Here is a 12,193-nt window from a genome sequence, read left to right as displayed (position 1 = left end):
GCTGGATACTGGAGAAACTAAATGTTGCATCATAGAATGGATAAAAATTATAATGAATCGGCCAGTAAATCAAAAACAGTGTTTTTTTACACTCGTTGGGAACGACTATTCACGATACCGAGGAATATTTAACGTTTTTATCAATGGTAAACCTATTTCCTCATTACACAAATGGCCCACACAGGTGGGCTTTTATATATGACAACTAAGACGGCTGCATCGGTACTCCTGATACACCGCGACGTGCGGTGACCGCCCTGGCTACCAAGCAATCTAGCGTGTCGATTTATAATTATAAAAACCTGCCTACGTAAACACGCAGGGATTACCACGTAGTAGTCAGTCTTTAAGCGAGGGACATGTTTCCACACCGACTTTTCCTTGAGCATGATAGCACTTTGTCTCACACGCTGAACGTTCAATCTGTATAAGTGTAGCGTGCATGTATCGTAGACAGGGGCTCCAGGCCCTTGCTGCGACGCCTGACGACAACTAGCGGCGTAAACCTTGAAAAATGTATTCATACTTTTCCTGTCCGGGGCTCCCTGTCACCAACATAAATTGACATCATGACCACTAATGTCAATAATGATACCCTATATGGGGGTTTACACTGAACGCCACAGCGTGTACTGCCTTCACATATTCATCTGTACTTGTTGGTATATGCTGTATTATTACGTTTCCTGCTTGCGTGTGTTATACGGCCGGTAGATTTGGAGATCGTCCGCAATCGTGTTTCCACAAAACTAAAACAAGTTAAGGTAGATGACAGCGCGCCTCGACATCTTAGTCTTTTCCCTGCCCTCCGTCCTTTAATTTACCTATGTACGGTATCAACCCTTTAGCGAAAAGCGTACCATATCGTTTCCATCAGAGGCGCTAGACGTTGGCGTAGAGAACTTGGCCTATGACCACATTTGCGAGTCTGACCAACTTATGGAAGCAGCTAAGGACAGTTAGTGCTTAGACATATGTAACATCCGAGGAAAAATCAAGAGATGAACTTGCGCCCATTAGAAAACTCGAGTATTCTCTCTCAGAAAAGTAAAGAATATGAATGTCACATTATGTCTATTGCGATATCCGAGACCGGTTCAGGTTCCCAGATTTTGATTGATGAGACCGTCAAGCACCTTAAGGTAGATGCTGTGCGTCATTAAAAACAACTAAGACAAGATGAATTTAAACGATGCTTAAGAAGAATTTCGATTGAGTACGGGTTTCGCGTAGATACTGTTGGAACACCTTCTTGCCCCAGGCAGTTATCTTAACGACAAGTATTCACCGATGAAGAGTACTAGGATATTTCATATTTTTCCTTTGATCTGCAGCGCTTTAACACCACCAATTCTAGAGCCTTCTTGGACAGCACCACGGAAGAGCGAGCGCTCGGCCTTGTAGTAACTCAACCGCCATATGCACCCTCCTGGCGTTGCCTAATTTTCTCCTTTCCGTGGATATGCTTGTTCATGAGAATGATGATTTTTGTGAAGTGTTTTACGCGTCGGAATGGGCCGCATTGTTAATTTAATAACAGAGTTGCACGATGCTCCCGGCATGATAAATATTTACTTTATATACTAATCTAGTGCATTTAAAAACGAGTTAATGAAGGGATGTACATTTAAGCTTCAGCCTGTTCGAACGAAGCAGGAATCCCCTAGATCTAAAATAATTAGTCAGAAAAGAAACAACTATGCCATACGGCATATTGGTAAACATTCGACTTACTGTTGAAAGAGAAAATTTTAAAGATTCCTACATATTAATCGAGTCCGAGGAGGCAATGCCAACATTAAATGAACGAAACTGATAATTAATTGCCAAATCACAGGAAAAACATCAATCAATCAGTCGACTCAAGACGGATAGACAACTATAAACATTGCATTTCCTTAAATATGCTAATGTTGATAAAGACGAGAGCTAGATTGTGTTGTTTATGTGTCAGTTACATGAGAGTTTTTACCTGAAAGATCTGAACGTCACAAGAGCAAAATTAAGGAAATCATATTTTGTACAAGGCTGTACAGAGCCTGTAGTCCAAGAAAGTTCACTTCTCAGAAGTGCATGCTACACAATCTGGGTGACTGAATAAAATTGTTTCTTTTTGGAAGCAAAGAGGCCGGATTACTGTAGAAGACTTAATATCGGATCACCAATTAAGTACTGAGAACACAACGTCTGCCGAGACGAAGAGGAGGTAGGAAAAAAAGCTTATCAAAAGTTTGAAGTCGTTTAATCGGCATGATCGCGTGAAAAAGAACACGTCCATATACTGGCCAGTCATGCAAAACCCATTTTCATAAAGGGCATGTATCCCAGTAAAGCAAAATAGCAGCCTTATTTCTGGACACCATTGACAAAGTTGTTGAGTGCTTGATATTATAATACTAGACGCATCATATAGAAACATACAAAAGTTAATCAGAGCAACGGTTCAGGTTTGCCATGACGCGCAAAAAAATTCTGTTTCCAATCGCAAGTTCAGAGAACGAAAAACTAACATATCCAGTGATTGTTTCTCTGCTAAGCGGGCGGCCTTTCAACAAGCTTGAGAGGATGGGACGCTGAAAGACAACACTCTAGTATCTCAATTCATATCTCCTTGGTTCGCTGTATGTAACAAGCAGCTACCACAAATAACACTTTGATGCATACATGGACGACGTACCCACAATTCAATGCACACGTAGGTGTACAGCATAGGTAAATAACGAAACAATAAGGAAATTCTTCTTAACGATCAGACACGGACCTGCACAGATGGGTTATTGTTGTAAACGGGATAGTGTAACGGCGTATGACATCGAATCGGCTAAATAAGTGGGTTCCTGGAATGACTATCGGTACATAGATTCTAACAGGATGTTATCAGATATTATGTCAAAACCAGCTCACATATATATATATGTGTAACTGGTTCGCAGTCATGAACATTGCTATCGAAAGATACTTAGGACTCACGTTAGTAGAGAAATAAGCCTGGACGGAGCACATAAGCGAGTGAAAACCCAGATTACAGCTGGCAATTGCATGCCTTGCAAACATATGCAAAGTTACTTTTCTAATATCCGCTCTCCGTTTGCAGAACTATACCCCAACTATTGCTTTCTGGCGCGTAGAGCTCCTTTCTCAAGTGCATAAGAACCGTTAGCTGCACCGCAGAGTACCTATGTCGGAACAATGGCGGAGAGAGACCCGCGACCAAAACTACCAACTAGAACGGGCATATTGTCGTCGAAACAGTTTCATCCCAGATAAAATAACCCAGAAGTCACAATATATAACCTGCTAAGCTACTGCTCGATGGGACAAAGAGACCATATAAAAACACCGGCATAAACTATATATAGTGCATTGCAACACGTTTCCACCCCTATAAATCGAACGAACATGCGCTTTTAGCGCTATACGAATCAATCTCTATTGCTGAGATTTGCATAGGAAAGACAGAAATCATACAATTATCTTCTATCCAGTTCGTTGGGCAGCTCAGCTGTTGCCGAACGAAATGGATCGTCGTCGTACACAGAACTTTCCTTAAAATCTAAAGGGTTGACATCAATATCTCGTGTCGTCAATGGATCCTTCGGCTGAAAGATGAAAGAAGAAAGACACAGTGGTAAACTTGTTTACCGCAGATCGTATATTTGCACGACTCGTTGACCTGCGAGCTAAATAGTAGCACGAGAACAAACTTTTACTCAACATACTCTAATGTCCTTTTGATAGTGGAAATAGGTGCACAAATAGTACTATTAATTCAAACGTGCCCATTTCGGCTAACAGTTTTAAATAACTACTAACTTGCATGTTATTCCTATCTATGGACGTAAGCAAATTCATAAGAATAGCAAATAGATTACGTGCAAATCGTCGATTTTACGTACGCTTGTCAACGAATTAGTCGTCTGTCGTTTGAACCCAGCAAAAATTATCGCGTTGTATACTTAAGTCCGAGCGGTAAGAGAATTTCCATAAAGTCGCTAAACTAACAGGATTCTCGGTAATGTACACAGACATTTTTTTTATACAGGCGAAAATTTACTTAATAAAAATCCTTCGTTGTCAATATATTAGTTTACGTTAGGCCATTGTTACTATGCCATAGCATGAGCACAAGGTCACTAGCTCGACGAGTGAACGCTGCGGGAACCAATTAACAGTGAGCTACACACAAATTTATAAAAGATGACACGCTGATGTCCGAAAGAATAACATTGAACGTAAGTAATGGACGCCATGTTAGTGCTAGCCCGTATTTTTTTAACTGCTCACTTGGCGCTAATGCGAATGTTTTTAAGTTACTTCTTGAATATAACCATCTTGGACTACTATACAGTTAAAGGCAAAGGCAAGGAGCTGCCGTCATTTAAACGTCAACTCTTCAGCTGCACATTAGTTTTCCATCGATTTTTTTATTAGGAACAATCCAGACTAATAAACGCTTGGGCGAATCTGAAAGGCGGGAAGTCTTTAGATGGACCTTCAGTTCAGCTTTCCTGTCGCATGCTTCACATTACTAGTAAGCATTAGGAATCGTGTATCTATCCATGCTGAACGGAGGACGTTTCTATCTAGTTGAGTGGGTTACATTTGTACTCGAACCCTGACACGATTCACATGATTCCAGCAAGCGATCTCACCCAGTGAAACATTGGCTAATCTAGCCGCTGGTGACTACCGCTTCGATCGCGTGCATTTATCACTAGGGCAGACTGTCGAACTGCCCTTATTACGGACACTGTCCCTACGAAGGGATTACACAGTATCCTGCTTGGAGCGTCCACGCACTATGTGGAAGAGTGAACGGGAGAACTAGATGCACGAGCACAAGGTACTGCGACGACTCTGTCAACTGTCGATTGTTACGCGAGCGATGACCAGTCTTCACGAGGCATCGATGGAAACGGCGATTTAGCCTTAGGAATCGTCACCAGCGCCGTCGCCTGCAGAGTTGTCTTTAAAATCAAATCATAAAACGAGAATTTTATTTACGATCACGCCGGTTACTGCTGGTGTTACAACATTTCGAAGTTGCTTCATCGCTTTGTTGGTTAGCTTAACCGAGTTGGTCGGGCGAGCTGCGCAAAAGGTGAATCTTCGCCAGCTCCATGCAGTCCACGAATACAAATATATATACTTAGCTCAAACTTGTGTCGAACATCGACCATCGGCTTTCCGCACCTTTTTTCTATGGGCCCAGCGAGCGCTTGAAGTGTCAATTGAAAAAGGAATGTTAGGTGATCGGCTTTCCGTTTGGGAGGAGAAGAATCAATCGTACCGATAAACATACATACATACATACATAGATTTATGCTATGAGGAATTTATACTCGTGAAAAGAATATGCGCTAGAAAAGTTCTCTATCGTGGTTAAAATAGATTCGTCCCAAAGATCAATGCACGACACAAACAGATAATCGGCCATTCACAAAAGTTTCACGTTATACGTATTCCGTCAATTCTTGTCTAAGCGTTTCATCTTTAAGCACTCTTGTCAGTAGTTCATTGTAAAACGTGTAATACAAATCACTACAGATCGCAGATATCGTACGGCAGGCCTGTATTCACAATCGACTTCTCACCTATGGCATTACCGCAAGACAAGATAGGACGTTTTCTATTTAATTTATCTAATTACAACCTGAAAGTACTTTGATTTTGTAGATGAATACCAGCTCGTAGATCCGTACGCGCGAGGGGGGGGGCGGGCGGGTACACGCAGCTTTTCGCTACGCCATTTTGCGGTAGCAACAGAAGCAGTAGTGATGTGGTTACAGTAAACTATTCATCAGTTACCCCGACGGTCGCTGTGACTGCCCATGGTGGCCCCGGTGATCTACTGCTGGCGCCCGTTGTACCAGCGGCAGTGCTGGTAGCGATGGCCAAACTTACGCAAACCAGCGTTAACTAATGCACCAAAGCTGGCGGAAGGGCGCAGAAACAGGGCGCTTTGCTGCAACTGTAGTAAACAATGAATGGCACCGGCGGCAACGGTGATAACGACGCTGTTGCAGCTGTCACAACCGCTGCCGTTGATTGAGCCTTGCGTTTCGTAGCGACGCGTGCACCACCACGCCAGAAGCAACAGCGGTAACATTGTACCCATTTCGGGGAGTGCCGGCTCTCAGAGGTTTGAGCCTTTACAGAAAGACAACACTGAAGTAGCATACAAGCAATACATGTTTCTGCTGGTAGATGCATAGTCACGGGATGACGAAGATTCGAAATCGCTCGTGGCGTCAGCATCGCCGTCGTCCATTGACGTCTGTCGTATACAAGTTAATGAGTTCCCAAACTAGTTACACGCACAGAGTAATGCGCCTCACAGAAGAAGCAATAGCCATAGCCGCATTAGCGACTATTTCTGCAGCAACGCTTGACGGCAGTATCAGACGTAGAATTCGGTAACTAAGTCAGCCGCTTACCTTCGTTTCCTCCGGAACGCAACTGCTATTTAACTGTTACTCTTCCTTCGGCCACGGCACGACCATTAGAACCGTTCTAAGTCTTATTGTAACGTCATGCTTGCTGCCGTTAGCACCTTAACTGTGGGCAGTGCCAATTGCTTATTGTTGCTATTGTTAATATTACCATTAGTACTGCCGGCTATTATGATGATGATGACAAGCGTGATGGTGGTAGTGATACTGATGATGTTGTTGAGTATTTTTTTTCTACGAGTTTTTCTGTATTTCTCTTTTCCTCCGTCTCCTCGTTGTGTCTAGTTTAATCGAACATATCGTGTCGTTGCGAGAACGGGTAATAGAACTATGACGGCCATGGCCAAGATTACGATCAATATAGCTGTTATCGTTGATACCGTTGCAGAACACACAGTGGTGCGAGGCGGCTGCAGATCGACTGCGACGTCGGACGCCATGCGCTCACACATTAATGCCAATACCACCGCCGCGGGTACCAGCAGCTCGGCCATCAGCTGAGGATCACCTGCAGCGCTAGGAGCTAGGAATGGCAGCTGCTGCTAACGGCACTGTATGTCAGGGCGACCCCACAGAGAACCGCTAATGCCACTCATAGAACCGCCAGCCTCATAAACCCGCGCATACTAACTAATTAGTAATTATTCAGTATTGGCACAGGACAACGCGCTAGATGCCGAATGCCAGAGCTGCGGACGTCATTGACAGCTTTGCGGGTGATACCGTAAACAGTAAATGACTAACAAGATAACAGGGCATACCGGTGACAACAACAACAACAACACCTGGGCATCATCACAGGTCAATGGTACAAAATGTTTTAGACCCTGACTATTTTTCTCTGGACAACGCCGCATTCACAAGTAGTTTAACGGCCTGTTTACCTTCTCTTCCTAGGCATAACAGCAACTTTAAGGGAGGAGGGGAATTCAGGTGACACGCCCGATGCTTCCTTGTCCTCCACGCAACACTTGGCCCTGTTTCTCGCCGTTGTTCATCGAGCAGCATCTAAATACGAGAACATGCAAAAAACAGACCCACTTCGCGCTGTCCACAGCTAGCGAAGCACATATAGAGGTGCGCATAGAGCGATCCGGTGCTGGGTCTTTTAACTGCCAGAACAAATCAACACCCAGATGCCGTTACATATTGTGAGAAGCACGCCTATGCTTCGGTAGATCCACGCACCGGGGCTACGGCGGGGCGGCCGTCGCCTCGAGAAGCAGATGCATCATCAACTGCAAATGCTGTAGCAACAGCAATAGTCAACAACGGGTCGGTAGCAAGTAAACAAAACTCAAATTGTTGCTTTCACACCCACGCACGTTCAATACTGTTGCGTGTTATGGAGCGTGCACAACTCTTGATCCGGGTAAGCTTTTATGAGCCTTGCACCAGCCAGTGGCGTTCCGGAGTAAAAATCAGTTGAGCTAAGAAGTCCTGCAAACATTAAGAAGATCAATTTCCCATGTCTTCTAGAGATGTCTAGAAGTTAACGTCACGACGCGGACGTCGGGTGGAGGAACCAAGCACGTTTAATAACAGTTCTAACTAAGACATTGTTTGAGTCGAGTCGAACGATGGAGCAGATATGACTCCCATGTTCGTCCATCTACATTTAATAGTATAGCAGCACATATGTTACTGTTGACTAGCAGCGTTGAGCACGAACGTTTGAGCATCGCTATTGTTACGTGAAGGCTTTCATACCTTTCTTGACTGTGTGTTTTAGTCTTTTCATATTCACTCGGGTTCGCGTCTTCATCTTGATCTCTGTTATTCCTCAGGTGATGTTCATTCTCGTTCGTTTTATTTCATTAACGCCATCGTCGCGCCTGTCGTCGTCTGGGTAACAGAACGAACCCCATAATCGAAACCAAACCCGAAAATTGAAAAGGAAATAACGAAAATCCACAACACCACTTCGTGCTTTTCTTTCCATCTTCCTATAACTCCCGCAAGCAGGAACACCTACCAGCGAACAACATCGCCAACTGCACCGATCGCAACTTAAAAGAGAAGCTAACTTCCATATCGCCTGGAAAGTTCAACTACTAAATAAGTTTCGTCGTCGTTGCTCGTTTGTGGTGAGCCCCATTCGTTTAACGTATTTAACGTTCTTGGTCTTTTCCTCTTCGCTGCTGTGCTGGCCTACGTTTTCGCAGAAGTCCCAGTTGCAAATGGCTCCAACAGTGGGCGCTAAAAGCAGCACAAGCAGCTGTAACCCCAGCCGGCAACAGCTGGAGCTGCCTTTCAGCGTGATCGTGATTCTGAACACAGAGGTAGTCTATCGCCTTCGTCAGGATAATATGCTCAAAGAGTACTGTGCTCTTTCGCCTCACTCTCCTCTTCGAACGAAATTTTGAATAGTAATAATCATATCATCTTTTGCCCCCAATATAACGTTTTCACTGCCGCTGCTGCGGTTGGTGATGACGACGATCCTGATGGCGATGGTGATGGTGCCACGGCGGCAGCGGTAGCAGGTGCTAAAGTCAAGTCGAGGAGGCAGTATTGCCACTGCTGGCAGCACTAGCGTGTCGTCTTTGTGATTTTTTGTCGACCGATTTCAGCTAGCGGCATCGGCATTAACAGTAGGGGCGGCTGCGGAAAACTGTTGCGACAGTAACGACGACAACGGCTGCTGCGGCGGTTGCCGTTGCGGTCCTTTTGAAGGCGGAACATTCACATCGAGGAGCAAGTAAAAGCTCGGTAGCGTTTCAATGTGCTGGAATAACAGGCACAGGAGATATCGAACTGCTGAACTACTGTTTCTCGTCGTCGTCCGCCGCTATAAGTGAATGCAGCGCGTTACGTTGGGTTAATGTTGTTGTGCTGCAGCTGCAACCGGTCGTTTAAGCAACAAGCTTCACCTCCCTCTGTCAACACTGCCACAATGACGCGAGCGGGTATTGATGATGTTATATAGCCTCACCGAGACAGATCCACTCAAATGCACATACTCACATACACACAAATTTTCAGTCATAGCATTCATTCAGTGAAGACATGGGTAGTGAGTCAGGCAGGCAGGTATACAATAGGCAGTCCATCCCATTCCCTTTACTCCATGGCCATCCCGTGGAGCCAGCAAGTCCTACCTAGTATATCAGTTTATGTTACGGCTCCACTCCGTTGTCGTCTGAACCCAGATGTTGTCCCACAATGGTCCATTACATTTACGGTGATGGCGGAGACAGCAGTGGCAGCATCAGCAACAGTACTCGCGTTACTTACTTCATCTTCACGCATAGTTCTCCAACGTTACTTTGCATGTCTGACGCTTCTTTCCCGACCCCTTATCGCCGCCACTAGCGCTGTTACCGCCACTGTATCGTTCCACCCCCCATGGATCCATTTGAAGTTCCGATTCCCCACCAAATAACTATGCTACAATTCAAGAGTTCCTCCTCACGAAAATGTAAACTACTCTCCCCCATTGTCCCATTCGCACCCCCCCCCCCCCGCCCGCGTATCAGCACTTATGAGCTAACAGGCCGTCGACAGGTTTTCGGGTAGCGAGAAATCGGAACAGCGTGTCCTATGAATGTCGTGTCTGCCAGAAGGGCGGGCATTACGGGGACTTTTGTATAGTATCGCTGGTGCATTCGCCCCACTAGAGGCCAATGAGCGCTAGATCTACCATAGAAAACCCCCCAAGTAAATAACAGCATGAACGGCAACAAAATAACTATGTACAGCAATGGACCAGTTGTGGGCCTTGTTGAATAGCAGTTGAAGGCACGTCGTCACTCATGCATCATATACATACAACCCACTTGCTTTTATCCTCAAGATCCCTCCAAACGGATCCTTAAAGTACGTACCTTTTTTGAGGGCACCCATCCGGCTTTGCGTCTTTGCTAATCGTTCAGCAAAATTAAACGTTTTTTGCAGGTCTCGTTTCGTCAATTAGATTTAGTAGTCAAAGTAATCATATCACTTAATGGTGTTTGCGCGGCTCGCACGACGCCTCCATGCTAAATTTAGCGCGTCATCGGTTTCATCTGACGGGAGGAGAGCGTTTGACGTATAGCCTAGTACTACAGGCGCAGGAAGAGGTCGATTTGAGCAGTACCGCTATAGGCAGGAGCAGCCAGATGCTCCGCGCTCTGTCACCTCACACATCACACCGCACGAAATCCTGTGCTATCAAGTCATATTCATATAATCGTTTATTAAAGACAGCAGTCAAACCTCGACGATGACGATAATGAGCACTAGCATATTGCTTGTAAGCCTTGGCAAATGTTTTCTCTTTTCGCAAGCAGTCTTCCTGTTCAACTCAATTCCGTATCGTAGTACACGCTATGCTAAACCACACCAATTGATTGAGTCACATGTCTTCGAGCAGCTTCTTCAATAATTATCTCTCATAGATCCACTCTCTACACTATCGTATAAATATTCAGCGACACACAACGAAACGCTCTCACTGACGAGTAGTCATGGCTCCCGAACGCGTCTTTAAACTATCGTCGTTTGTACCAAACACTTCATGTAGCAGCCGATAATCTTAAGTGAACTCTTCCATCTTCTATGATTCGAGTTGTTCAGGCATGTTGTTTTCTTTATTTCATTGAGATCAACACCAGATTACGTTTGCGTTCGTTTACTCGCTACGTGTCGTAACGTAGCGTTTCTGCAGAGCTCCGTCATCCTTGTTTTGCAACCATCTTGTTGCGGACCGCTTCCCTTCTATCAGAACTGCACACGATTTGATCCTTCTTTATCAGACTATGTGCGACAGCATTCGATATTTGGCAGCATCGGCGTTCTTCCCTCAACCAAGCTCGGATCAGCTTCAACACTCCGAATCAGTCCCAGTATATGAACTGTGTCTGAATGTTTGGCATGACCCGAGCCTCGAAATCAATGACTAATTATAATTAAGTAACTTCTTCCCTAAGCTTAGCGCACTCTCGTTACACGCTGGCATGCAGATGCTGCCCTGTGCATGACGACGCACACCACTGTGTTTTGTTGTTTGCTGTCTGTTATTGGCTGGGTGTTCTCCTATTGTCCTAGACCATCGTCCTCCTTCCGTCCTTCGTCCTCGTGTCCAGATTCGACGTTCCGTTCCTTCCTGGCGCGGACCAGCGAATGCACCAGCAGAAACCAGCAAAGCACTTGAAGCAACACTCCAGCCTGTAACAACTCCAGGCAGCACCGCCGAGCGCTAGCACCACCATCCGCCGGCGACGTCCGTCGTCGGATGAATTTACTGGTTAGCGTTGGCTCGCTGACTGCCAGCAGCTAGCAAGCAACCTGGTCATAGTAGTCAGGCTAGTTGGCTCTCCAGCGCTCGCGCGTCAAGGATCAAACACAGAAAAGTTAGTAGCCGCTGCTGCGTCACCGCCGCCGCCGCAGCAACTGCACCAGCAGCCCGGGCGTTTCGCTGTTGGTTTGGTGCCTGCTGCCGCCGCCGCCGCCGCCGTTGCAGCAGTAGCAGCAGCAGCAGCCGCTATCGCCGTCGCCGCCGTCACTGCTAGTTCAGTTCAGTCAGACTACGTTAAACTAGCTAGTCTAACGCTAGCCAGCCAGTCCGCTAGCGCCCTCTCCCCTAGGCTGCGCCGATCGCTCCTCGGTCTCACTACCATACCAATGCCGCCACCATCGCTACCCCGTTGGCGCTACCGCAGCAGCTTCTCCGACCAACATATATATGTGTAAATCTATATATATATATATACATTTATATATATGTATGTATATATATAGTATAGTGTAGTTTAGTATGG

General features: G+C 45.6%; 1 protein-coding gene across 2 annotated transcripts in view; it reads right to left on the bottom strand.

Annotated features, from left to right (window-relative positions):
* The window catches only part of LOC111254523 (uncharacterized), a 130,335-nt gene extending 118,406 nt beyond the window's left edge, over positions 1-11,929 (bottom strand). The window contains exon 1 of one of the 2 annotated variants that reach the window (XM_022815452.2): positions 10,280-11,929. The gene's annotated coding sequence lies outside the window, so the exon portion shown is untranslated. The remainder of the gene's footprint in view (positions 1-10,279) is intronic. The other variant, XM_022815449.2, reaches the window with a different exon arrangement.
* Positions 11,930-12,193: the final 264 nt, after the last annotated feature.

The sequence above is a fragment of the Varroa destructor genome, unplaced genomic scaffold, assembly GCF_002443255.2.
Source record: "Varroa destructor unplaced genomic scaffold, Vdes_3.0 BEIS01000007.1, whole genome shotgun sequence".
NCBI lineage: Eukaryota > Metazoa > Arthropoda > Arachnida > Mesostigmata > Varroidae > Varroa > Varroa destructor.
Note: the sequence above shows the minus strand (reverse complement) of the source record. Positions and strands in the feature narration are given on the sequence as shown.